Genomic DNA, 26,938 nt, shown 5'->3' on the forward strand with positions numbered 1-26,938 from the left:
CAGTCAAGTCTAAATTTCATCGTATTTTGGGTTAAGTTGTCATTATGTCCTATGTTTCTTGGTCAGGTGTAGATATATAACCTTATTGATGTGAGCCATTGTGTGTTTTGTCAAAATGGTTAATCTTTGGTTAGTGAATTGTGTTTCCTTCACCTGTGGTATGTCAGGATTAGGTATGGTTGTCTGTGTCACCATAGAGTTCTCATAGAGAGACCTTTCCAGTAGTGTCCTATGAGAGAGAGTGGCTTTCGAGCAGGGGCCGTGCCCGAAGTGGATGACAGGATAACCCATCGGAAGTTAGTTAAAAAGTGATAACGTAATAATTGATTTGGGATGGGTGAGATAAACATTAATTAAGATAATGTGCCTCATGCATAGGTGTGGTGCTTGTATAGGGCTCATAATGTTACAAGAAGGCCTGGAATGGAAAACTTACCACCTTGTCTTCATGAAAGGATTGGTAGGGTCTGCATGAGACTTAATTGGAGCTGGAATCCGTGAGAGGTATCTAGGACAGAGAGCTAGGACCTAGGAGTTTGTACCATGGTATCCAACTTAAGCTATGCGATGACACTCTCTCCATAGAGTCACTAGTGTTTGTGAGTTGAGTTACATGAATGTTTGCGAAGTCTTGTAGTTATTTTGTACTTCTTTACTTTTCTTGCTTGAGGGTTTTCTACTATCTCCTAGCACAGTGGGGTGGTTCCATTTAGGGATCACATGGTTGGGTGGTAGTGTCACTTCCCATTGGATGTTCTGGAATGTATCTTCAGGCGAGGAAGGGCTTCGCTGATGTTCTTGGTTCATGGTTCATGTACCAACTCTTGTCCGTGATCATTGTTCAGTTGAAACCTTGAGGTCATTGTATCAATCTTTTATGTAACCTTGATTTTGTAATGTTGTAATTCGTGGTATTTTTGTAAACATGTATTTATGGATATTGTAAAAGGGAATCATTGGAATGTATGATAATTGAGTTGTTTTAATCTTTTGTATATATAAAATGAATGCATTGGAGTACTTTGATTCTTTCATTATGAAATTTAGATGTATGTGTAGTGTTTATCTTTAACATTTAATTTTCCGAAAATGGCTAAACAATAAGATTTTTCCATGGTGTTAATATAATCTAGAAAGTGATCTTCTTTGGTAACCCTTAGGGAACCAAGTGTTAGACTTCTGTTGTGTTATTAAAGATACAAGTGATATAATTTAAACACTTGTTCTTTAAAAAAAAATTAATTCACCCTTAGTTGCATAGATTGTGATGTTTTTCCTTAGGGTTTCTGGTGGGGCATTACATTTGGTATCAGAGCTTAAGTTTCAACACTGGGTACTCTGGGTTTGTAGTGTGCCTATTCAACTTGACCTTTTTGCTTAGGTCTTAATGTTTGTGTTTCCTTTGTTTATCCTTGCCATAGATCTAAACCATTTTCTCTTTTGAAGTGCTAGGTCATGGCTAGGAGAGCTAGGGGAGGTGGTCGTATGGGTGGTCGCAAGAGAGGTAGAGGTGGAGGCAGAGGTGGAGGATGGGGCCGTGGTTATGATCATCACAATCCTTCACCACCACCTACTCATGTTAGTGTTGAGCCAGAATAGTTTGTTCAACGGGACTCACCTCATGCAGAAGAATAAGTTGCCGAAAGGGATGAGCTGAGACATATGTTTTAGGAGGTTCTTTCTAGGTTAGGCCCTAGGCCTGAGGTTGATTAGCCAGTTCTAGAGGAGAGAGAGAGGGAGAGATCACCCAGGAGGAGGCAGATTGAAGCTAATGGAGATCCAACTTCTTTGGGTCACATAAAGGACTTTATGAGGTCCAACCCTCCTTACTTTGATGGTATGGGTACCGGTCTCGAGGCAGAGACTTGGCTTATCGGTCTTGATTAGTGTTTCACTATGTTCCCATACAGTACCAACACCAAGGCGAGATGTGCTATTATGAATCTCAAAAAATTTGCTTCAATCTGGTGGAGACTAGAGGAGGAGAAGATCGGTGTGTGCATTAACACTGTGACATGGGAGCTATTTTTGGAGAGATTTAGGGCACGGTTTCTCTCACCCTAGTGGAGATAGACTTGGGCAGATGAGTTCCATGCTCTGCATCAGTATGGTATTATAGTAGACCAGTATGAGCATAGGTTCTATGAGCTCAAGCAGTATGCTGGGATTGGTAATGATGAGGCTATGCTTGTACAACACTTCCTGAGGGGTTTGAATGACCGCATCAGTGGAGTGTTAGGGTGTTTGAGCCAACTTCAGTGGAGATAGCCATAGCAAAAGCCAAATTAGTTGAGTTGAACCTTAGCCATGCACTTGGTGGTCAGCCAGGTGTGCAGATAGGGAGTGCACCTTCTAGTGGGAATAGAGCTCAGGGGAATCAGTCCTAGTTAGCTACACCATTTAGGACTCCTCAGGCACCCACTAAGGGTGGATAGCAGCAGCAACAACTATCAAAACCAAAACAATTTCAGGGCCCTATAAGGTAGTCCTCAAAGAATGAATCTCACACCCCTAGCCAAGGAAGTTTTCAGTAGTCTAGTGGGCCAATAGGTAATAGAGAACTAGGTAGAGGAGCTTGCTTCTCTTGTGGGCAGTTTGGTCATAGAGCCACACAGTGCTGTCAGCATTTCCACAATATAGGAAGTCAGAGGCCAACAACATCAAATCCTATAGTGGGAGATGTAGGGAGATCTCATAGAGTGTTTTCAGCAGTGGATGATTGCCAAGTTGATCCTCAGGGGTCGCACCATCGACCAGGTAAGGGTCCTATGGGACCTAAATGATGAGACCTCAGTGACTTGGGAAGATGCAAAAAAGATGAGAGAGCTATATTCTTATTTGTTTTAGGCTTCCAGGAGTAAGCCTAGTTTTGGGGGGGAGAATGTAGTACCCCTACTCATTTGGACTCATATTTTATTCTTGTTGTTTTTAGTGGATACATTACCATGTTTTGTTATTCAGACTTATATGACATTATTTCATGCTTTATATGGATATGAGATGCATAATTTATTTGCAGTATTTCAGTACTTGTGATTTATGGCATTTTATGGATTATTGCTATGTACTGACACTTTACTTTATCTATGCAATGTGGAATTATATGTTGTGTGTCTGCGAGTGTATTGGATGCAAGGGGATGATTTTCCTTCACTCATTTCAGTGAGATAGGGAATGTCATGATTCTCCTTCATTGGTGTGTATGCCGTGTTTTCTATATTGTGTATATACATGTGTGGTTCGGTGATGCAGGATATTGCAGGTATAAGTACCGGGTAGGTACAGTTTATCGTCTCCACCTGGCTTCACAGGTTTGAGCATGCCTTATATTTTTTGATGGAAGTGGAGGAGATAGTAGTTGACCTTATTTTATTTAGTTACACTCATGTGAGTGTCGTTAGTTGGTTGTCCGGTCAGTTTGTTTGGCCTTCGTATTTTGTTGTTTGACCTTTTATGAGTAATTGCTTGATGTTTGCTCAGTTTGTGTGTTTAGTGATTTTAATTGTTGCATGTTATGTTTTATTTGTTTGTGAAGGGTGAAAAATTGTTGATAATGTGAATTAAATAGTGACGCTAGGATTTAACGTCCTTTGTGTAGAAGTAGGTGAATTATCGAAACTATGTTCGATGTTTGGTTTTCAATTGTACTATAGTTATACATATTTTATATGTAGATTTGGACTTGGACATATACATATATATACATTTAGGTAATTAGGAGTCATGTTCAATTATGTTGACTATTTTAATAGGATTATTTGGAAGTTGAATAAATTAGAGTTTACAATATAACGTACCATATATGTATAGAATGATTGATTTTTAATTAATCCTTTTGTTATATTGATGCAAGTTAAATATATTTGGTAGTTAAATAACTGTGAAATCGATCGTATATATATATATATATATATATATATATATATATATATATATATATATATATATGTATATGTATATATATATGTATATATATATGTATATATATAAACAATTATCGTGAAATATGATTACTTCATGAATTTTGTTTATATCTAGGTAATCATTTGAGAGTAAATATATATACGTATTGTATATGTATATGAATCGACCATATACAAATATATAAATATGTAATTATGATATATAAAAACATTTTTTAAAATTATAAATATTGTTTTAATGAAAAAACCAAAATATATATTTACACATATATATTTAATTTGTTAAATAAAGATTAATGTTTAAAAATATATATTAGTCATTAACTATATATTAAAAATATAATTAAAAAATGGAAATTAAAATAAACTAAAAACTAAATAATGGAAGGTGGCAGGTTTAATAAAGTTTTTAAAACTAATAACTAGGGTGGCCGATAGTAATATCTACCGGCCCCCTTAATAAAGGGAGGGGTCGGTATTACCACCGACCACCCTCCTCCCTTTTTGTTAGACATGCCCTCTTCCCATTTTACTTTACATACCCCACGTCAACAAACCAATACGGTGGGAGGCACTGATTATTATGCAAACCATGTCCATTAAGATAGGTAGGGGTACGAATTAATGTAAGGGTAGGAATTAATGTTAGTATTAACTTGGAAATAACGTGGTTCACCAGCCCACGTAAACCCACCCATATCCACCATGATCGACATGTATAGGATAGTTATTTAACTTGCATGTTCTTAGGAAGTTATTTTTAGTAAAGTCGACTTAGTCTTGGAATTAAAAGCCACATGGATAAACTATAAATATGGACTTAACCACTTTAGTGGTGTGGTGTCATGAAATGGTTAATGAAGATCTTTACATGGTATACACATAGGTGTTCAAATATGATTAGGACTATTATGATGCTTATATCTTGAGTGGTGTCACTTAGAATCAATCCACTTCTAGTAGAGATATCCCGAAAGTAGGAAAGAGGGTAGACGACTACACTATATATAAACCATTGAGTTGGAAAAAGAAAGGGGAGATGCAACTAAGGAATAGAGAATGAAATAGGAGAATAGAAAGTTGGAGAATAGCAAGTTGGAGAATAGCAAGTTGGAGGATAGCAAGCTAGAAGATAGCAAGTTAGAAGATAACAAGCTAGAGGATAGATCAGTTTGAGATTAGCAAGCAAGGCATAGTGCTATTTGGCAGAAGATCATCAGAAGTCTCACAAATCTGATTCAATATTGCAAAGAGGTTAGAGTTTCTTTTGATTTTGTTTATTATTTAAGGAAGTGTGAAATTGGTAGTTTTAAATATAGGTTCTGATTATTTATTTGATTTTTCTTATATCGTTGTTAATTGAAAATGTTATTATTAATCGTTTGAAATAGAGGAATGGAAACCATAGTGAAAAAGAGATGTTTATTAATTTAATTACTATAGTAGTGAATAGGGATATTTAATCTCTAGTCATATTATAAGGTTAGTTGCTAGGAATCCTGATAGAAGTTACAGAAGACATTATGTTTCTTTTCACTAAGAAATATCGACATTTCTTAAGGTTTTAAATTCTGAGTTTATATCGTCTAAGTTTTATTTCTGTGTCCTGGACTAAATTACCTCTTTTCTCTACAAAATGGCAAAGTTAATTATTTGTATTAATATAGTTGTAAATTATTACTGCAAGTTATTTATGCATTTGGATGTTTTACGAAAAGATTGCTTGTAATAGGATCTTGTTTAAATGGTGTTTACAATCAAGTGTAAATTTTGTCGTATTTTGAGTTAAGTTGTCATTGTGTCCTATGTTTCTTGGTCAGGTGTAGATGTATAACCTTATTGATGTGAGTCATTGTGTGTTTTGTCCAAATGGTCAATCTTTGGTTAGTGAATTGTGTTTCCTTCACCTGTGGTATGTCAGGATTAGGTATGGCTATTTGTGTCGCCATAGAGTTCTCGTAGAGAGACCTTTCCTGTAGTGTCCTATGAGAGAGAGTGGCTTTTGAGCGGGGGCCATGCCCGAAGTGGATGATAGGATAACCCATCAAAAGTCAGTTAAAAAGTGATAACCTAATAATTGATTTGGGATGGGTGAGATAAACATTAATTAAGATAATGTGCCTCGTGCATAGGTGTGGTGCTTGTATAGGGCTCATAATGTTACAAGAAAGCCTGGAATGGAAAACTTACCACCTTGTCTTCATGAAAGGATTGGTAGGGTCTGCATGAGACTTAATTGGAGCTGGAATCCGGGAGAGGTTACCAAGATAGAGAGCTGGGACCTAGGAGGTTGTACCATGGTATCCAACTTAAGCTATGGGATGACACTCTCTCCTTAGAGTCACTAGTGTTTGTGAGTTGAGTTACATGAATGTTTGCGAAGTCTTGTAGTTATTTTGTACTTGTTTACTTTTCTTGCTTGAGGGTTTTCTACTATCTCCTAGCACGGTGGGGTGGTTCCATTTAGGGATCACATGGTTGGGTGGTAGTGTCACTTCTCATCGGATGTTCTGGAATGTATCTTCAGGTGAGGAAGGGCTTCGCTGATGTTCTTGGTTCATGGTTCATGTACCAACTCCTGTTCGTGATCATTGTTTAGTTGAAACCTTGAGGTCATTGTATCAAACTTTTATGTAACCTTGATTTTGTAATGTTGTAATTCATGGTATTTTTGTAAACATGTATTTATGGATATTGTAAAAGGGAATCATTGGAATGTATGATAATTCAGTTGTTTTAATCTTTTGTATATATAAAATGAATGCATTGGAGTACTTTGATTCTTTCATTATGAAATTTAGATGTATGTGTAGTGTTTATCTTTAACATTTAATTTTCCTAAAATAGTTGAACAATAGGATTTTTCCATGGTGTTAATATAATCTAGAAAGTGATCTTCATTGGTAACCCTTAGGGAATCAAGTGTTAGACTTCTGCTGTGTTATTAAACATACAAGTGATATAATTTAAGAACTTGTTCTTTTTAAAAAAATTAATTCACCCTTAGTTGCATAGATTGTGATGTTTTTCCTTAGGGTTTCTGGTGGGGCATTACAATTATGCTCAGAATGGAAATGCTCAACTAGTACGTTCAACAAATTGTGATTCACATGGATATTTGATGTCTAAAACAAGTATCCAAATCCACACAACCCAATGTGACCTCTGTGTGTGTCTGATAAGTCATGCACTAATCTTATGCTCAGCATATATGTACACCAAAACGGAATATCAGGCAACTGAATCTACAAAATTGAACACACAAATCATTAGTAAGTGATCAAATTTGCACTAAGAATGTGTTAAACATGCTAAAGAATCGAAATTTATAACTTTGACAATCCAAAATTGTTGTTTGGACCTTCAAAAATACTTGTTGTTTTCCATACGAGTTACCACAGTCAAGAAACATCTCGAGTGACAAAACACTACGAGCCGCATGAGTAAACACTATTATACAACAAATAGTAAAACGTCGAATGATTAAAGTCTCTGTAGAACACTCTCGTATGATAAAAGGGTAGACACCAGACGATAAACCCTATATGACCATACGAAAAAACAAAAAATTTTAAATACTCGTATGAGAAACAATAATAAACTACATGATAAAACGACACAAGATGACTTCACATGAAATTAAAAATAAAAAATTCAACAAAAATTCAAAAAATTAGAAATGCACAAGGCTTGAGATTGATTACTTACTGCTAGGGGTTAGTTTCACGGTCGATTATGTCATCTTTGGTGCTCAAATCGATGCTCTTGGATAGGAATTGCCATTTTTCTTTGCATGAGGTTTTTCAAATTTTTAACTTTGAGAGGTAAAAAATGAATTGACAAAGACACATTGAGCCCCTTCTATAGCCCAAACCCTAATTTTCAAACTTGCTCCAATCGACATAAAATTTGTACCCTTGCCTAAATTGCCTATCCTAAGTCCATTTTTGGGATCGAAATCGAAATCTGACATCAATTTTCTAGTCGAAATTTCACAATGTTGACCACTTGGTATTTTCGTCTTCCGATCATTTTTTGAATCATTTTGCGCTCAAATCAATTCTGAATTTAAATCTTCAACATCAATCTTCATGCTCAAATTATCATCGCTAAATTTTTTTATCTTTTCAAAATTTCCTAAACTCATTGTAACCTTGTTATCTTTTGATTTCGCTCTTGAGGGGGCATATTCATTACATCTTTTAAGTGATTATCATTATTCAAAGTTGAGAAATTTTTCAAATCTTCATCTAAAGTTGAGAAGAAATGTTTCAGTCAAAGAAAATCAACTAAACCTTGTTACTAGGGGCATCTTAACTAAATCACATTGTATTAAGTTAAGATTCTTTGATGTCAAATAAAGCAATCTCTAGGGGCATAAAAATTGTTGTCCTTATCTGAATCAACCTTCAAATCGGTGTTTAGTTTCATCACATCAAATCAAGCTGGATATTCTCTCTTGCTAGTTGATTCTTGTTCAATCAAGTTCAAAATCGGTTTTATCACTTTTCTTAGTCGATTCTTGTTCAATCAAGTTCAGAATCAGTTTTATCGCTTTTCTTAGTTGATTCTTGTTCAATCAAGTTCAGAATCAGTTTCATCTCTTTGCTCAATCTAGTTCAATCAAGTTCTAGATCGATGCTCATTTCTTGATTCATGAAGTTCAATAACGATATCTTTTTTATCAATTCTTGTTCAATCAAGTTCAGGATCGGTATCGCTTTAATCAAATCTGTTTAGTTTCATAGCTTCAAATCAAGCTAAACATCTCGCTCTTCATCGGTTTTTGATCCATCAAGTTCAGAACTAATATCTATTTGACATAAACTATTCTTTGAACCAACGTGTTGCTTGCATATTAATTCAAAGAGGGGAAAATGTAATACCCTAAAAATGGTCACCTAAACCATGGACCCCTAATCTCGACAACATCACTAAGGTCCTAACCAAAGGAAACTAAATCAACCTTGAGTACCTAATTAATCAATTCTTCAATCATTAATGTTACATGGTAAATTAGTCACTTTATATTAATTAAATATTTATTTAATTAATTAAATCATTCCAAGTAAATCATTTTGGTCAATTATTCTATTTATTTAATTAAATATCCTAGCATATTTAATTAATAAATCAATTTGCCATTTAATCATTAAAAAAAATTAATTTACAAAAAAACAAGTAAATTGAGAGAAGAAAGCAAACTTGAGATATTTTTCTAAAATTGAGATAACTTGAGAAATTTCAGAAAAAGCAATTGTATTGAATTAATCATTTTCTCTAAAATTAAAACTCAAAAGATTTTCTTGAGGAAAGAGGTTCACTTGCATTGAAAAATCTTTTTCTAAATAAAAATCTTGAGCAAATTAAAGAAAAGTGCACGGAATCAACTAATTTGATCTCCAATGCAAACTCAGACTTATAATGTGAATGCGTTCAATCAGGCCATAATTGGAATCTATCTCAAGATTAACTTAATTTGATCTCTCAATTATTTCAATTAACCTAGTTTGTGCTTTTTCTCGAGGAATCTCAACTGCTCATTGTTAATCGATCTTGGCTGTTGGTCTCTCTTTTGAGTCTCTATAAATTTATCCCTTCATCTCTCATTTAAGACACCCTAGAGATTTATTGTTATTATGCAGTTTTTGCTCTAGAGTCATTGAAAATATTGTTCTTTGAGATTATTGCATCTTAGTTTAGCTTTTTGCATACTTAGTTTAATAATGATTGCTTGAATTCATCTAGCTTAATATTCATTCATCTTGCTTAATCTTGTGCTCATATAGATCAAACCCTTCATCTTGGTGTAGTCTAGTCACTAGTATTGCTTAAACAAATCTGAGAGCAAGTCTATACTCGCATCTTTTAGAAGGCAATAGGTCGATTTGTTATGATTTTTACACTCATGATTATATCTGTCTAACCATGCATGCAATGATTTATTGAAGTGTAGTGTCTTATAGCTTGCACACTTTATCCACTTTTCACACACACATAACCTAAACCTATAAATGTGAACTAACATCTAATTAATTGTGAACTAATCTAATGGAAATTACGAACTACTGACTGAGCAATTGTGAATTTCTATCAAGGCAATTGCGAATTTCTAATAGATCAATTACACATCAGTTAAACTGATTTTAAAAAAAAAGAATTAGACAAAATAAAAAAATAGAAGAGAAGTTTTTGCTTTCTTTGACATGCTTTTTGTTGTCTCTTGTTTTGTTTCCTCCTTCTAGCACTTGAAATCTTGAAAACTACGCTTCCTGTCATTGGATTAGAGACATTTTATGCATGAAAATATTTTTTCTATAATTGAGAAAGTTTGATAGGTTAATCTTGCAAATGGAAATAAATGAAAAACAACAAATAAAATTTAATTTTTGGGATATCTCTACAATTGCGCATCAGTTAGTGCAATTGTGAATCAAAATGATAAAAATTGTGAATCAATATGATAGCAATTGCACATCAAAATGTGCAATTATGAATTTCTGTCAAGTCTGTATCCAAATTCCTGTACAGCCCTGCAAATCAAAAAAGTCAAAAAAGTTAGATCAGTAAGTGTGTTTCACGTCAAGTTCACCAAATGTATTCAGGGGTAAATTAAGCATAAACAATATAATCAGATTATCAAAGAGAATCACAAACTCTAATCTAATTAAATTACTCCTAAATGACAATAGAAATGATATCAAATCAATTGAATACACAAGAAATAACATAAAACTCCCTCAATTGATCTAAAAATGCTTCCATTGCTCTTCTCCAATTCGTGTGGTAGATGGCTCTTAGGTATTGCACTAGGATTCTTGCATATTATTAACACAAATATTTTGAAGACTGTGATTCTAGATTTATTTGAGAAAATGATGTTTATATAGGTTTTCAACACAGATGGGGAGGGATTTTGAACTCAAGTCCTAGTTGAGAGTGAAATGATTTAGATTGATCAATGAACTCATCTTGATTGATTTGTTAACTCAATGGATTGAATATTCAACTAGGTTGATTGGCCAGATGACTCAATTGATTAGTTAGTCGATTGAGTTGACTAAATTGATTGGAAAGATAAGTGGATTGATTGATCAGTCAAAAAAGGTGATTTGGAGTGAAAAGAGGTGATTGGAGAGTTAATTGAGTTAACTAATTAGTCAACTGATTTCATCAATCAGTTATGATTTCAACATGTACTATAGGACTTTGAAATTGATTTTAATTTTCATTTCAATTTGGATTTAAATTTGGACTTTCGAATGCTGAAATCCATATGTAATTAACTAAAATTCAGATTTGGTCAAATGTGGATTTGATGATTTGAAATTAGATGAAATTAATTAAAAATTAAATTTGGGGAATTGGAAGAATAAATTAGTTAATTTAAATAATTTAAACTATATTATTTAAACATTGGAAATATAATTAATTAAATAATAAATATTATTTAATTAGGGAAATTAATCATAATTAATTAAATAATTAATATTTGAGAAAGGGGTTTGATTTATTAATTAATTAAAGAATAGAAATTGGATAATTAGAAATGTTGAATGAGCAGATTGAGTTAGTTTAGAAGAATAATTAGCTTAATTAAATAATTAAAGAATTATTTAATTAATTAGGATGAAGAATTATTGCATGATGAAAAAGATATTTTTTAGTGTCAAGTGGTGGTACACAACCTCCAATGATGTGGAGGAAGGCACTATTTATTGTGTTGAATTTTACAAGGTGTGATTTTTGATATTATAGGGATATTATCCATAGAACTAGATACTTGAGTCATCCCTCAATCACCTATCCATTATCTTCCAAAATCCACTTCTCCACATCCTTATGCTCATCCCTATCCATCTTAATAATTCCAAAAAAATCCAAAATAAATGAAAACAAAAGGAGAAGAAAAAAAGTATAGAGAAAAAATTCATCCAATGGTGAAAACTGTTAGCATTATAACAGACAATAAGAGATTGTTGGCATTTCAATTAGGATATTGAGAAGGTTGTTGGTGATTATAGATATAACTGATTAAGGATGTTTACTATCTTAATATTATTATTTTGTCATTGATGTCAAGAAATTGATTTTCTAATTCAGTATGATGTTGCCATATCTTAAGAAGTATGATTTGGTGAGTATAAAAATGTCGATAAAAGACACAAAAAGAATGTGATGAATAAGGGGAGAAATAAGTTATTCAATGGGCAATTATTACCGAGTTAGACAATGATGAGATCATGATGTTTAGATTGTTTTGATATCCTGCATATGTTGTTGATTGTAAGGTTAATACTATACTATGTTATTGAGCAAAGAACCTATTCGGTAAACCCTAAGGTTATCACTATCGGTTAATGAAGGTGGAATGTCTACCAAGTGAAGTTTAGTATTTACCAAGTTGCAACCGAGCTGTAATAGAATGCATTAAATGATTAAAAGTGTTATTTAAAGAAGGAAGCTAATGAACAGGAACTGATTAAGTGATTGGTATGTCGTGCATGAAGTTTGTTAAAGAATCTATGGCAAAGGAAAATTGGTAGGAAGATCTATAGCATAGATTGAACTGCAATACCTTAGCACAAGTTCCAAGAAATGTATGCAAGTTCCAAGGTGAGGTAAAACATTTTCAGATCGAAGGATACATTGAACCTAGTCAAGTTTGAAGATCTGATGGCTATGATTGATCACGGGATATGTGATCAAGGAGATTAAACGATTAGCAAATTGTTTATAAATAAGGAACCGTTGATAAATAATGCATGCAGGCAAGTGTAAGAACAGGGATGCTACATAGTGATTACCAAGCATAGAAGCTTGAAGACTTGTTTGATTAGCAAAGTATAGAGCACAGTAGAGGGACAAGATTAGTCCTATGACTAGATTGTATTGAGCAAATAAGAATCTTCTTTAGCATTTTAGATGTGAAGTTGCAGATAGATTTTTATTACTGTTATTTTGTAAAGTGATAGAAAATCTCTTAACCAAGTGGACTTAACAGTCTTATTTGTAAAACCCTCTAGCAAGGTGACATTCTGATTTACTGTTTGAAATCCTTTAACAAGGTCACTTCTAACAAGGTGAAGATCCTAACAGATCTAAGGGAAATCCCTTAACCGGGTCACATCTAGCAATGTGTTTGTAATCTTTAATAGGATTTTCTTTTAACCGAGCATACACTAGAAGAGTATATTTCTTAGTGGGTCCGAAATCCCATAGTGGTTTTTCCCTATTTGGGTTTCCACGTTAAATCTACTGTTATGAGTGTTATGATGTTTATATGCTTATGAGTTTGCATGTTTAGTAGTTTTGGTTATATTGCTGAAGTATATGTTACCAAGGTTGAATCTGTTGTTTTTATGGAAGATTAAGTTTGTATGATTCACCCCCCCTCTCATCTTGTTAGCTTGGCATCTGTACTTACATTAACTATCAGAACTATCAAAAACAACTATTTGTGGCACCTTGGGTAAGTACCATGATGAAAAATTAGTAAAGAAGTGTCATGTGTAATTCCCCATCTTTTTTTAATCTACACTTGAGTGCAAGATTCATCCCCACTAACCTACCATTTGAATCATCCATATCCCTTATCTTATATTCACATCCTATCTAAGTCCATCCTTATTTCCTATCTTTTATCTTAACTATCCTATCTATATCTTCCATCTCATATCCCTCATCCTATCCAAATCCATCCTCCATTCCTACCTATGATCTTGATTAAGATACAAGAAAAATAATAGGCATGCATTCTTTATAAAATACAAGCCCTAATTCCTCAACCTTCCATATCCCTTACACTTTATCCTTCCATCTCATACATATATATCTACCATCATTAATTCCACTGTTAGATACTTCATCAATCCCAAAGACACTGAGAGGGGGGTGAATTAGTGTCTAATCGGTAAACAAAAGATTTAAACTTGTTTGCAACTTTATAACCCAAATTAATAGACCGATAAACATGTAATAATACAATAAAGAGAAATAACAGTATAACCATCAATGCACACCATAACACAGATATTTTTGGCAAGGAAACTCGGTAGGGAAAAACCTTGATGGGATTTGCAACCCACAATATTTACTCACTGGTCAATATGAGTAAATATTACTTATACAATAGGGGCCTGCACATGCAGGAAGGCCAACAACCTAGAGATCATTGCTCAAATGGAGTCACACTGACTACACAATTGGATGGTTAAATCCAATGATAATGTACTGCTCAAAATAGCATTTGCAATACTGGATTCAGTACCAATTTAAGCTCTATCAGATACCTCTGCCATAAACCTTGCTTCACTCTACTTTGCTCTTATTTTCTCATAAAAATAATTACATCATAATGCATATACAGTTATTCGCTCTCATATAGCACTTGCATTCGTTACCTATACACATTTCCTTACTTGCTTTCATGCATACAAAATGGCCTACAAGATCTCATACATATATGAGTCTTTATAATACATCATGTTGGCTATACAATAATATTACAATACAAAATAATATAATTCCCATGTTGGCTAGGAGTGCCAGTAAGATCTTTTGTCGGTGTAGACTGGATGCCAGTGAGAATAGACTTGTAGTGTCTGTCCATGCCGATAGATGATGTTTGTTGCCAGTGTAACCTATGAACCATATTACCAGTTGGTTGCCATCAATGACAACATCAACTATTCTCATCTGAGTGTATAATGCCAACAATCTCCCACTTTGGCATTGATGACAACACTCATGAGAAAAATCCAAAAGATGATATCCAAAAATGAAGTCCAAAACTGATCCAAGAATAAGAGTTCTCCCCCTAAGAAAATGATCCCTTATGTACATTTTTCTCCCACACTACCCCCCCTTTGACATCAATGACAAAGGATGTCAAAAAGAATCAAAGAATTCAAAATTCTACCTCAAATCCTATAACCGGTTATGTACAATCTGAAAGATATCTGCTAAAATCAAATTAAGACTGCATAAATTTAGTGTTGTCAAAAATAATGGTTTCAGTCTGTCGGATCATACCGGTCAGATAATGCATCTATTTCTCTAGTGATCTTTCTCCTTGAATGGTTTATTTAGATAGTTCAATCCATTGTGTTAGAAGGTTGTCCAATCTAGGACCAAGTTTATTTTTCAGCTCCCGGGCCTTCATTTTTATCCTTTCTTTTTCCTTTTCTAATTTCTCAATCTTTTCTTCAAAAGTTGTCATTTCTTGATCCAAAACGGAAGTAAGTTCTGAAGAACCTATCATGTTATCTACTATATCATCAATCTCTTTTTGTTTTCTCATTATCTCCTCATCAATATCCTTTGTTAGGTGGTGAGGCTTGCATGCTTCCTTATACAATTCTTTATATTCCAAAATAGTGGAGTTAAGTACCAGTAATAAAGAATCAATATGCTCTATATAGTCCTTAATAGTCTTATCAAAGAATTCACCTTTCTCCTTATTCACCCTTTCCTTAACAGTCTCTTCATTAATTTTATCTACAGTTAGAATATTTGAAGCAATAAATTTGGACAATGTGTCCAATTTACCTAAAGATCTAGAAATATGATCTATCTTACAATCCGGTGCAATCAATTTCAAAATAGGTAAAGTATCATCAATGGCCTTAAATGCTAAGGCATTGCATTTAGTGATCTTCTTTATGGAATCTAAAAGTACATTTGTCACATTAGTAGGTCTATAATCCATGGTGGAAGTGCTAGGCAGAGTGTGAGGTTCTGCAATTGGTTTTTTCTCTTCTTCGGATTCCTTAACCACTTCAGCTATCTTGTTTCCATCTTTAACTTCTTCCTTATGCTCACTCTATTTTTCAACTTTATTTTCATCCTTACTATCATCCTTACTGACTGTTGGTTTAGATATACTCAGTTCATGCCTTATTCTAGTTTCAGTTTGTGCTTCTACTTCTGCTTCTACCGGTTTCTTAATGTTATGCTGAGTATCATCAGGGATGGTTTCAGTTTTCTTAACTTTAGTTGTTTTCTTATCCATGACAATGTTAAAGTCCCGAGTGTCCACATTCATAGTAAAAAGAATGTTTGACTCTGGATTTGTGTTATCTTTTGTCATTTCCTTTGCCTACTTTTCAGTTTGACTATCAGTTTGTGTTGGTGCCTTAGCAGTTATTAGTGGGGTGTCTTGTGCTAGTGGAGGAAGGTTATCCTTGACCGTGATATCAGGTACACTACCAATTTTTCCTTTACCTTTGTCTTTTTGATATACCTTAGCAAAATATTTATCTATTTTCTGTCTATCCTTCTCTTCTTTCTTCTCTCTTTCCACAAAACATATATCCCACTTATCCACTGTCTCATCTGCAATTTCCTTGACTCTGCTAGCCATAAGACTAACCTATCGGTGACCACTCACAAAAAATGTTATGTTTGCCTCTGATATTAAATCATCAATTTCCTACTTGGAATTAATAGGATGCACAACTAATAGAGCTTCTACCTTTAATTTCTTATCAAGCTCCATGACATACATTCTCTTTTCCTCTAACCTTAAGTATAAATCATTTGGTAGATCATCTACAACTTCAATAAGAAATTTCTTGTATATATGAAGATATAAAATAATACTTTCTTCTATGGTATCCTTATCTGAATCCTTGAAAGAATGATAAAGTTTATTTACATTACCAAGGTTACCTTCTTGGGTGATTTCATTGATCAATTCTTCTGGTGTAAGAGTATCCGGTGCCTTAGGTTCAGATTTCTTCTTTGAAGTTACTTTCTTCTTCGAACCACTGGGCTCTCTTACAGCCTATTGTTTCTTCCTCTGTGTCCTTGACTTCTTGGGAGATGGAGCAGGTGTTGGTGAGGGTTTTCTTTTCTTCCTGTCCACTCTCTTGAATTTGACTGCCTGATTAGTGTCAGAATCAGATGTAGTAGCCATAGGGGAAATGTGATCTACCGATTGCTATTCTGATTGACTTTCTTCCACATTAGCAGTAATACCGCCAAGATTCATCAATCCTTCTCTAACATCCTTTACCAACTTAGAAACATCTTTCATTAGTTTCTCTCTTTTATTTCTTTTCTTTTGCATGTCTACATCCTTCTCAATTGTTTATGCATTTCCAAAAATTTCTTCTAATGGTTCTGGTGGAGCATCTAAAATTATTTTATCATATGAATCTAAAATGTGAGAATCCACCTCATATCCCATTTCAGTAATCCAGACAATTCTAGGTCTAACTGCCTCCATCTAGATTTCATCTATTTTCACTACAAAGCATATCTATTTATCATATTTATCCACAATGCTTTGGGGAATTCTTTCCCTTTGTCTCATTTTAGTTTGGAAATTATTGAAATAGTCTTTTACCAACTTATCACCATTAGATCCCATACCAGTAATTGCCTCCTTTATTTGTTTTCTAATAGAAATATCATAGGCAAAATCCTTATGTCCTATATTGGGGATCGCTTTTGAAAAGTAAAGCATTAAACACACAATCATACTTCCAAATTTAAAGGTTCCTTTCTTATCACCTTTGATCTTGTGCAAATTCTCTAACAGTTCATCCTTTAACCATTCACAAGTATCAATCTTTGCATTGTTCAATATCATCTCATGTGCACCATGAATGCATGAAATAGACATAGAATTCAACCTATTTGTATGACCAACTTTATAACCAATGACCATGCTAGCAAATTTAACATTTGTATCCTTTATATCATTGACCCTAAGTGACCGATTGTCAAATGTAGCTCTAGTTAAGCTCATAACCTCTTTGTTAGGGATTTTCTTCTTCTTGTCAGGTCTAGTATCGGTGGATGGTAAACCAGTAATAGACCTTATAGCTTCTTTAGTAATCTTAAATACTGAGTCCAACCACATAAATTCACCATGAACCTCACTGAGGACATAGCAGATGGCTTCATCTAAAAATTGTGGCATATGGAGGATATCTATGAAACCTAAATCCTCAACTATGTTAGGTCCCGGAGACAACTGAGAGGGGGGGGGGTGAATCAGTTGTTTAATAAATTCAAACCAAAACTTATTAACCAACTTAATGCTTAATACTGGTAAACCAGTTAAGTATGTCGGTAGACAGTGTTAATAGTAAATTGCCATACCGGTAAGAATTAATGCATGAAACATAAACACAAAGTCATCCACAACACATGACACCAATATTTGTATGTGGAAACCTTGTAAGGAGAAAAACCACGGTGGGAATCCTTACCCACAATCAGATGATACTACTATAGATAGTAAGTGTACAAAGAGGGTTCTGCACATGCAGAAAGGCCAACATCCTAGATCTCACTACTTAATAACAAATGGGAGTCACACTGACTACAATTGGATGGTTAAATCCAATAAGAATGTACTGTACAAAATCACATCTTCATATGTTGAATTCAGTACCGGTGTAATGCTGATATGCTTCTACAAAAACCTAACTTCACCTTAAGATGATGTCTTCGTGTATGCCTCTGCTTGATCTCGCATATACCTTCACTCAAATCTTTTTCACATTTCACACTTGATCTTACAAATAAGATCTTACATTTATACCATACCCTAAGACCAATTTTAGTAGGTTGGCTCTACAAGATATTACAATAAAACATTTTACAAATAATATAATATCCGATGCAATAACTGATAAAACATGTCGTCTTAATGCATTTATAACAATAATAAATCATCTCCATAGTGTCCCATGTTGATCTGGAAAAGATAAACCTGCCAGTGTAACCCTAGATAACCTAGACCTATTTGCCGGTAAAGGCAAATATGCAAATAAGAATATATCAATGATTAGTACTTCAAAATAAAGTGTCCACATGATGTCTTTGACATTACCAAGAGTCTTCCATGTCATTCCAGGTACTGGTGAACATTATATCCTTCCGGTTGATCATATACCAGTAATTGTTGCACAGATTACTGCTTGCTGGTGAATGTTGCTGGATCTCCAAAGTAGGTGTATTTAGTAGGTGTTGACATCAATGACAAAACCATACCAAAATACCAACAATCTCTGCCTTTGGCATTGATGGCAACACAAGATGGAAAAACCATCAAAGTGCCAAAACAGAAATGCCAAATACAAAAACCAACAATCTTCATTTCTCCCCCTAGGAGTAACAATACCAATCTCTCAAAAAAAACTTTCCCTTAAAATCTCTTTTTCTTTCCAAAAGGATAATGTGTTTTTCCATAGATATCTCTCCCCCTTTGACATCAAATGCCAAAGTCACAAAAGGTCAAGTTCATACAAAATACCAACCAATTCAATATACCAACTACTCCCCCTGAGAAGTAGCTTCCTTATCAAATACCGGAATAAAAGATTTGTCCATTTAATTCTGTCGGTTGATGAAAAACATCAACTATCTAAGTCACTACCGATGGTGGTATGACTCCGAGCTGATCTCTGAGATACTCAAAAGTTTCCTTAGGCAAAGGTTTTGTGAAAATATCTGCAAGCTATTCTTTAGTATTCACATAAACTAGTTTTATCTCTTTTTCTTCAACTTTTTCCCTTAGAAAATTCAGTTTGATAGAAAGATGTTTTGTTTTAGAATGTAATACCAGATTTTTAGATATATCAATTGTTGTAGTGTTATCACAGTATATAGTAATAGGTTCCTTGCATTTTACCTTTATGTCTTTCAACATTTGCTTAAGCCAAAGTACCTATGTACAGTTTGTTGCTCCTGCAACATATTCTGATTTTGCTGTTGATAAAGATGTACAACTTTGTTTCTTACTCAACCAAGAAACTAATCTTTTTCCAAGAAAGAATGCTCCTCCAGTGGTGCTTTTTCTATCATCCACATCTCCTGCCTAATTTGCATCTGTATATGCACATAGATCAAAATTTCCATCTTTAGGATACCATAATCCAAGATTTGTTGTGCCTTGTAAGTACTGAAAAATCCTTTTCACTGTTGATTCATGATTTTCCTTAGGATTACTTTGAAATCTAGAAATTATACATACTGCATTCATAATATTAGGTCTGGTTTGTGTCAAATATAGTAAACCTCCTATCATAGATTTGTATCTAGTTGGATTAACAGGTGTAGATTCATCCCTTTGAGATAATTTGTCATTTGTAGTCATAGGTGTGCTTACCAGTTTAGAGTTCTCCATCCCAAATTTCTTAAGTAGTTCTTTCAAGTACTTAGATTGACTCAAAAATATACCTTTACCCATTTGTAAAATTTGCAATCCTAAAAAGAATTTTATTTCTCCAATCATAGACATTTCAAATTCTTGCTGCATTTCAAGAGAAAAATCTTTGCATAATTCATCTTCTCCTCCAAAGATTATATCATCAACAAATACTTCAATAATCAAGATGTCATCATTAGTTACTTTGTAATATAAATTGCTATCTGCATTTTCTTTAGTAAAACCAATTTTTAAAAGATACTTGTCCAATCTTGCATACCAAGCTCTTGGGCCTTTTTTTAATCCATACAGAGCTTTTCTTAATCTGCAAACCATATCATTGTCATCTATCAAAGAAAATCCATCAGGTTGTTCAATATAGACTTCCTCTTCAAGATCTCCATTCAAAAATGCACATTTAATATCCATTTGATAAACTTTGTAATCCTTGTGAGCTGCAAAAGCCAAGAATAATCTAATTGCCTCAATTCTGGCTAGCAGTGCAAAGGTTTCATTGTAATCAACTCCTTCTTTCTAAGAATATCCCTTACACACTAGTCGTGCTTTATTTCTGACAACCTTACCATCTTCATTAAGTTTGTTTCTAAATACCCACTTGGTTCCAATTACATTTTTATTTTTAGGCCGGGGAACTAATGTCCAAGTATTATTTTTCTCAATTTTTCCTAATTCTTCTTCCATAGCTTTAATCCAAAATTTATCTTCACATGCCTCATTTATAGTTAATGGTTCAATTTTAGAAATAAGACATACCTCTTCATTTGCCAATCTTCCTCTTGTCATAACTCCTTTAAATTTGCTTCCAATTATTTGATCTTCAGAATGATTCAGTTTTACATACCGGTGTCTTAGTCTGTTGTTGTTCTTCAATTACTGTGGAATCATCTGATGATACTGGAGTAACTAGATCATCATTATGTACCGGTGGAATTATTGTAGGTTCATTTGTCATAATTTCTGTTTCTAGTTCAGAGTCTATATATCTTGAAGTTCCTCTGAATTGATCATCAATCTTTACATTTGTACTCTCAACAATTTTCTATAATCTTTTATTAAAACATCTATATGCCTTTCTCTTAGATGAATAACCAAGAAATATTCCTTCATCACTTCTAGGATCAAACTTGCCAATATACTCATCTCTTCTAATATAACATTTACTTCCAAAAATTTTGAAGTACTTAAGAGTAGGAATATTACCAAACCATAGTTCATGAGGGGTCTTACCGGTTTCACCTTTGATGTGAACTTTGTTGAATGTATAGATAGCAATGCTTACTACCTCTCTCCAATACACATGTGGTAGATTTTCTTCTGATAACATACTTCTTGCTGCATCCAAGATAGTTCTGTTTTTCCTTTCAACAACTCCATTCTATTGTGGTGTCCAAGGTGCTGATAACTGTCTTTTGATTCCATTCACTTCACAGAATGTATTAAAATATATAGATGTGAATTCTCCTCCTTGATCTGATCTTAACATTTGATTTTCTTATCAGTTTCATTTTCAACCATTGCTTTGAATAGTTTGAACTTCCCAAGTGCTTCTAATTTTTCTTTGAGAAAAGTAACCCAACACATTCTAGAATAATCATCAATAATTAGCATGAAATATCTATCACCTTGTAAGCTTTTAGTTCTAGCTGGACCACATAAATCAGTGTGAATTAAATCAAGAGCATTATTGGATTTTTCTGGAATACTTTTGAAACTAGCTCTACTTGTTTTCCAAATTGACATTCCTTGCAAACTGTATTCTGAGGTTTCATTATTTTAGGTAGATCTCTAACTGCCTTAGAAGTACTGATTTTTACCATGCAATCAAAATTTACATGACATAGTATTTTATGCCATAGCCATCTTTCATCTATATGTGCAATTAAGCATGCCTTTTCACTGTTATTTAAATGAAAGTTATTACCTCTAGTCTGATTACCAGTTGCAATTTGCAAACTAGTTCTATTCATGATTTTGCATTTTCCATTTTTGAATTGTAACTGAAAACCTTTCTCAACTAATTGACCAACACTTAAAAGATTATGTTTTAATCCTTCAACATAGTAGACATCATCAGTGTTATGTTTACAATCAAGAGATATTGAACCCTTACCTTTGATTGAATAGGCTTTGTCATCTCCAAATCTTACTAAACCTCCATTGTATTCTTGAAAGTTCAAGAATTTACCTTTGTCTCTAGTCATGTGATGTGAGCATCCTGAGTCAATAATCCATTCATCCTTTGATTCAACTTTAGCTGCTAGGGCTTGTTCTACCGGTTGAACAATAGGTGCCAGTTGATCTTCTATTATAGCAACAAAGACCCATCCATTGTCTGCTAGATCCTCATCAGAATCATCAGTCACACCTTCATTAGCAATGTAACAAGATTTGTCTTTATTTTTCTTAAATCTGTATCTCTGATATTCAGGATTAGGTTTGTATGTTCTTCTAGCTTCTTCTCTTAGTCTAGCATGTCTATCAGGGCATCTTGAAGCCATATGACCAATCTTATTGCAGTTAAAACATTTTAAGGGTGCTTTACCTTCATACTTACTTCCAATTGGGCCTTTTGGCATTTTTCTTGCAAATAGTGCTTCAAGTTCTTCAAGCTCTTCATTCTCCTTCCTAGTTTCTTCAAGTTCTCTTGCATAAAAGGCTCTCCAATATGATTTGTCAAAAGATGGAGCAGATGATGTTGATGCTTTGAAGGCCAAATCAGTTTTTATAGTAGCAAGAGGACCAAAATCCTCAATTTCAAAAGCTGAAAGTTTTCCAATCAATGTATCCCTAGTTACTGATGTATTAGGCATTGTTTTCAACTCATTTATAGCAATAACCTTCATTTTATATGCTGGTGGAAAACCTCTTAGGATTTTTGAAACAATCTCATCCTCACTGAAGGTTCCTCCACAACATTTGATGCCCAAAAAAATTTCATTTACTCTTTCCATAAAAGCAAAAATCCTTTCATCTTCTTCCAGTTTTAGATGTTCATACCTGACTCGGAAGCTTTCAAGTTTTGTAATTTTGACTATGGAATCTCCTTCATTCAATGTTTCCAAATGATCCCAAATAGCTCTAGCAGTAGATCTATCTGATAATCCCATGATTTGTTGATCCGATAATGCACTCAGGAGTGCTTCTCTTGCTTTGCGATCATTTTCTTCATCTTTAGCTAAAGTAATTGGAGCAGTCTGACCAGCTACAACAGTAGTATAACCATTCTTGGTAACTTCCCAGATGTCTTTACCAATGCATTTCAGATGTGTCTCCATTCTGATCTTTCATATCCCATAGTTGGTTCCATCAAGTTTAGGACTATGCTTTTTGAAATAATTAGTAGACATTGGATCTCCTCAAGTTGTTAAACTTTTGCAAAAAGAGGAATAGGCTCTGATACCAATTGTTAGGTCCTGGGGACAACTGAGAGGGTGGGGGTGAATCAGTTGTCTAATAAATTCAAATCAAAAACTTATTAACCAACTTAATGCTTAATATTGGTAAACCAGTGAAGTATGCCGGTAGACAGTGCTAATAGTAAATTGCCATATCGGTAAGAATTAATGTATGAAACATAACACAAAGTCATCCACAACATATGACACCAATATTTGTACGTGGAAACCCTGTAAGGGGAATAACCATGGTGGGAATCCTTACCCACAATCAGATGATACTACTGCAGATAGTAAGTGTACAAAGAGGGGTCTGCACATGCAGAAAGGCCAATAGCCTAGAGCTCACTGCTCAATCACAAATGGGAGTCACATTGACTACAGTTGGATGGTTAAATCCAATAAGAATGTACTGTACAAAATCGCATCTTCATATGCTGAATTCAGTACCAGTGTAATGCTGATATGCTTCTACAAAAACCTAACTTCACCTTAAGATGATGTCTTCATGTATGCCTCTGCTTGATCTCGCATATACCTTCACTCAAATCTTTTTCACATTTCACACTTGATCTTACAAATAAGATCTTACATTTATACCATACCCTAAGACCAATTTTAGTAGGTCGGCTCTACAAGATATTACAATAAAACATTTTACAAATAATATAATATCCGATGCAATAACTGATAAAACATGTCGGCTTAATGCATTTATAACAATAATAAATCATCTCCCTAGCGTGCCATGTTGATCTGGAAAAGATAAACCTGCCAGTGTAACCCTAGATAACCTGGACCTATTTGCCGGTAAAGGCAAATATGCAAATAAGAATATATCAATGATTAGTACTTCAAAATAAAGTGTCCACATGATGTCTTTGACATTACCAAGTGTCTTCCATGTCATTCCAGGTACCGGTGAACATTATATCCTTCCGGTTGATCATATACCAGTAATTGTTGCACAGATTACTGCTTGCTGGTGAATGTTGCTGGATCTCCAAAGTAGGTGTATTTAGTAGGTGTTGACATCAATGATAAAACCATACCAAAATAGCAACAAACTACCTTATGTTCCAGTTTCACTACCCCATTCTTGTCAATGATAACATTCATGTACATGTTCATCAAATCTTCATACCCTAAACTCTCTGTGTTACAATGTATGTATACCCTAGGGTCTTCAACAAACGCAACTCCCTTCGGGATTCTAGAAAAGGCACCAATAGAGTCATCTAGTTTTGCTATCTTAGGAATGATCTTGAAAATAGGTCTAGGTCATTTTATGTTCTCCACAATGGTAGGGTTTGCTACAAATTTGGGAATAGAAGATGAAGATGCCATTGTGAAAGATAAATACCTTTTAACTGAGAAATCCTTGAATGCTTGGAAAAGACATTTGCTTCTTCGCCTTTAGAATGCCTTTGCTCAATTTATCTCTCTTCAAATGGTTGGATTCTTGGTGAATTGAAATGAGAAGTTATCGAGCCTTTATAACCAAAAATTAACTTACAACTGCAATAAATGCTTCACTGGTGAAGTGAAAACTCCACATATCTGCCGGTAAAGAAGAAATATAACTTCTTATCACCAACTGAGGGTAAATGCATGATTTTAAATTTGTTGCCTTACCCCTAAGGATTATTCTTTAGTTAGATGAAGAATTTCCTATTGGTGCAAGATTACTTTGTTCTACTAGTGCAATGACATATTCATCATTCCTCTGATCTCTCTTCCTAATCCATTGTTTAGAAAATTCTTGCTTGATTTAAGTCACCTTTTCTTTGCCTTTGTTACTGGATCCTTTATTGTTCATCGGTACAGTCTTACTTCTACAAAATTTTGCAATATGCCCAATCTTGCTACATGCATAACAAGTTACATTGTTTCTTTGAATAGCCTTTCCATAACCTTGACCATTTGAGTTAAATGTCCAAATCTACCACAAACATAGCAGTTCACATTCATTCTGCAATTGTTCGAGTTATGACCATTTTTATTGCATTTGGAACATTGACCGATGGGTAAGTTTGTATTTTGATTATTCCTAAATCTGCACTAATTTTCTCTATGACCAAATTTGTAGAAATTAAAACATTTCCCATTAAATTTATAAGAATTAGGTTGCCTTACCAGTTTGCTATGATCATGATTGTTTGTAGTCCTGGAACTTTCTCCATGTTCAAATCCAAGTCCAACTATTTCAACATCAGGTTTTTGACTTTTCAGCATATCATTAAGATATTTGAACTCTTCTTGAATTTTTCTTTTTATTTATTTGTAGTTTCCAACTCACTTTCCAAAGCACTAACTTGTCTCAAAAGTTCCTCTTTGTCATGTTGCATGTGAATCAAATCAGTTTTAAGCATATCATTTTCATAACTAAGCCTTAGAGATTCATCTGATATTTCATTAAGTCTTCTGGCTAAATCTTCTTCATTCCTCTTTATATCTTCAATATCCTTGCATAATCTCATGGTTAAATCTTGCATCTCATTTTTCATGTTACTGTTCTCTTGTATCAATTTCTCTACAATATCTCTAAGAGTTTCTTTTTCTTCACCATCTTGATTTTGCAATTGTCCAAGTAATTCTTTTCTCTTATTCTTTTCTATAACTAAATTATCTTGAAGTGCTTTCATGAATTCCCAAGCAATTCTGAGTTCATCTTCTAATTTTATATTCTTTAATTTTTTTGCATCAAAATCTTTAAGAGCTCCTTCCAAGTGGTCTCAAACTTTCCATTAGTACCGGTTTCAGAATCTTCCTCAACCTGTTAGGCTTCTACAAATAGAGGACTAGGCTCTGATACCAATTGTTAGATACTTGATCAGTCCCAAAGATACTGAGAGGGGCGGGGGGTGAATCAGTGTCTAACCGGTAAGCAAAAGATTTAAACATGTTTGCAAATTTATAACCCATTAATATACCGGTAAATAATTAATAATGCAATAAAGAGAAATAACAGTATAACCATCAATGCACACCATAACACAGATATTTTTGGCAAGGAAACTCAGTAGGGGAAAAACCTCGATGGGATTTGTGACCCACAATATTTAGTCACTGGCCAATATGAATAAATATTACTTATACAATAGGGGCTTGCACATGCAGGAAGGCCAACAACCTAGATCTCACTACACAAATGGAGTCACACTGACTACACAATTGGATGGTTAAATCCAATGATAATATACTTCTCAAAATAGCATTTACAATATTGGATTCAGTACCAATTTAAGCTCTGTCAGATACCTCTACCATAAACCTTTCTTCACTCTACTCTACTCTTATTTGCTCATAAAAATAATTACATCATAATGCATATATAGTTATTCACTCTCATATACCACTTACATTCATTACCTATACACATTTCCTTTCTCTCATGCATACAAAATGACCTACAAGATCTCTCACATATATGA

Source organism: Cryptomeria japonica, chromosome 5 (assembly GCF_030272615.1).
Source record: "Cryptomeria japonica chromosome 5, Sugi_1.0, whole genome shotgun sequence".
NCBI classification, from domain to species: domain Eukaryota; kingdom Viridiplantae; phylum Streptophyta; class Pinopsida; order Cupressales; family Cupressaceae; genus Cryptomeria; species Cryptomeria japonica.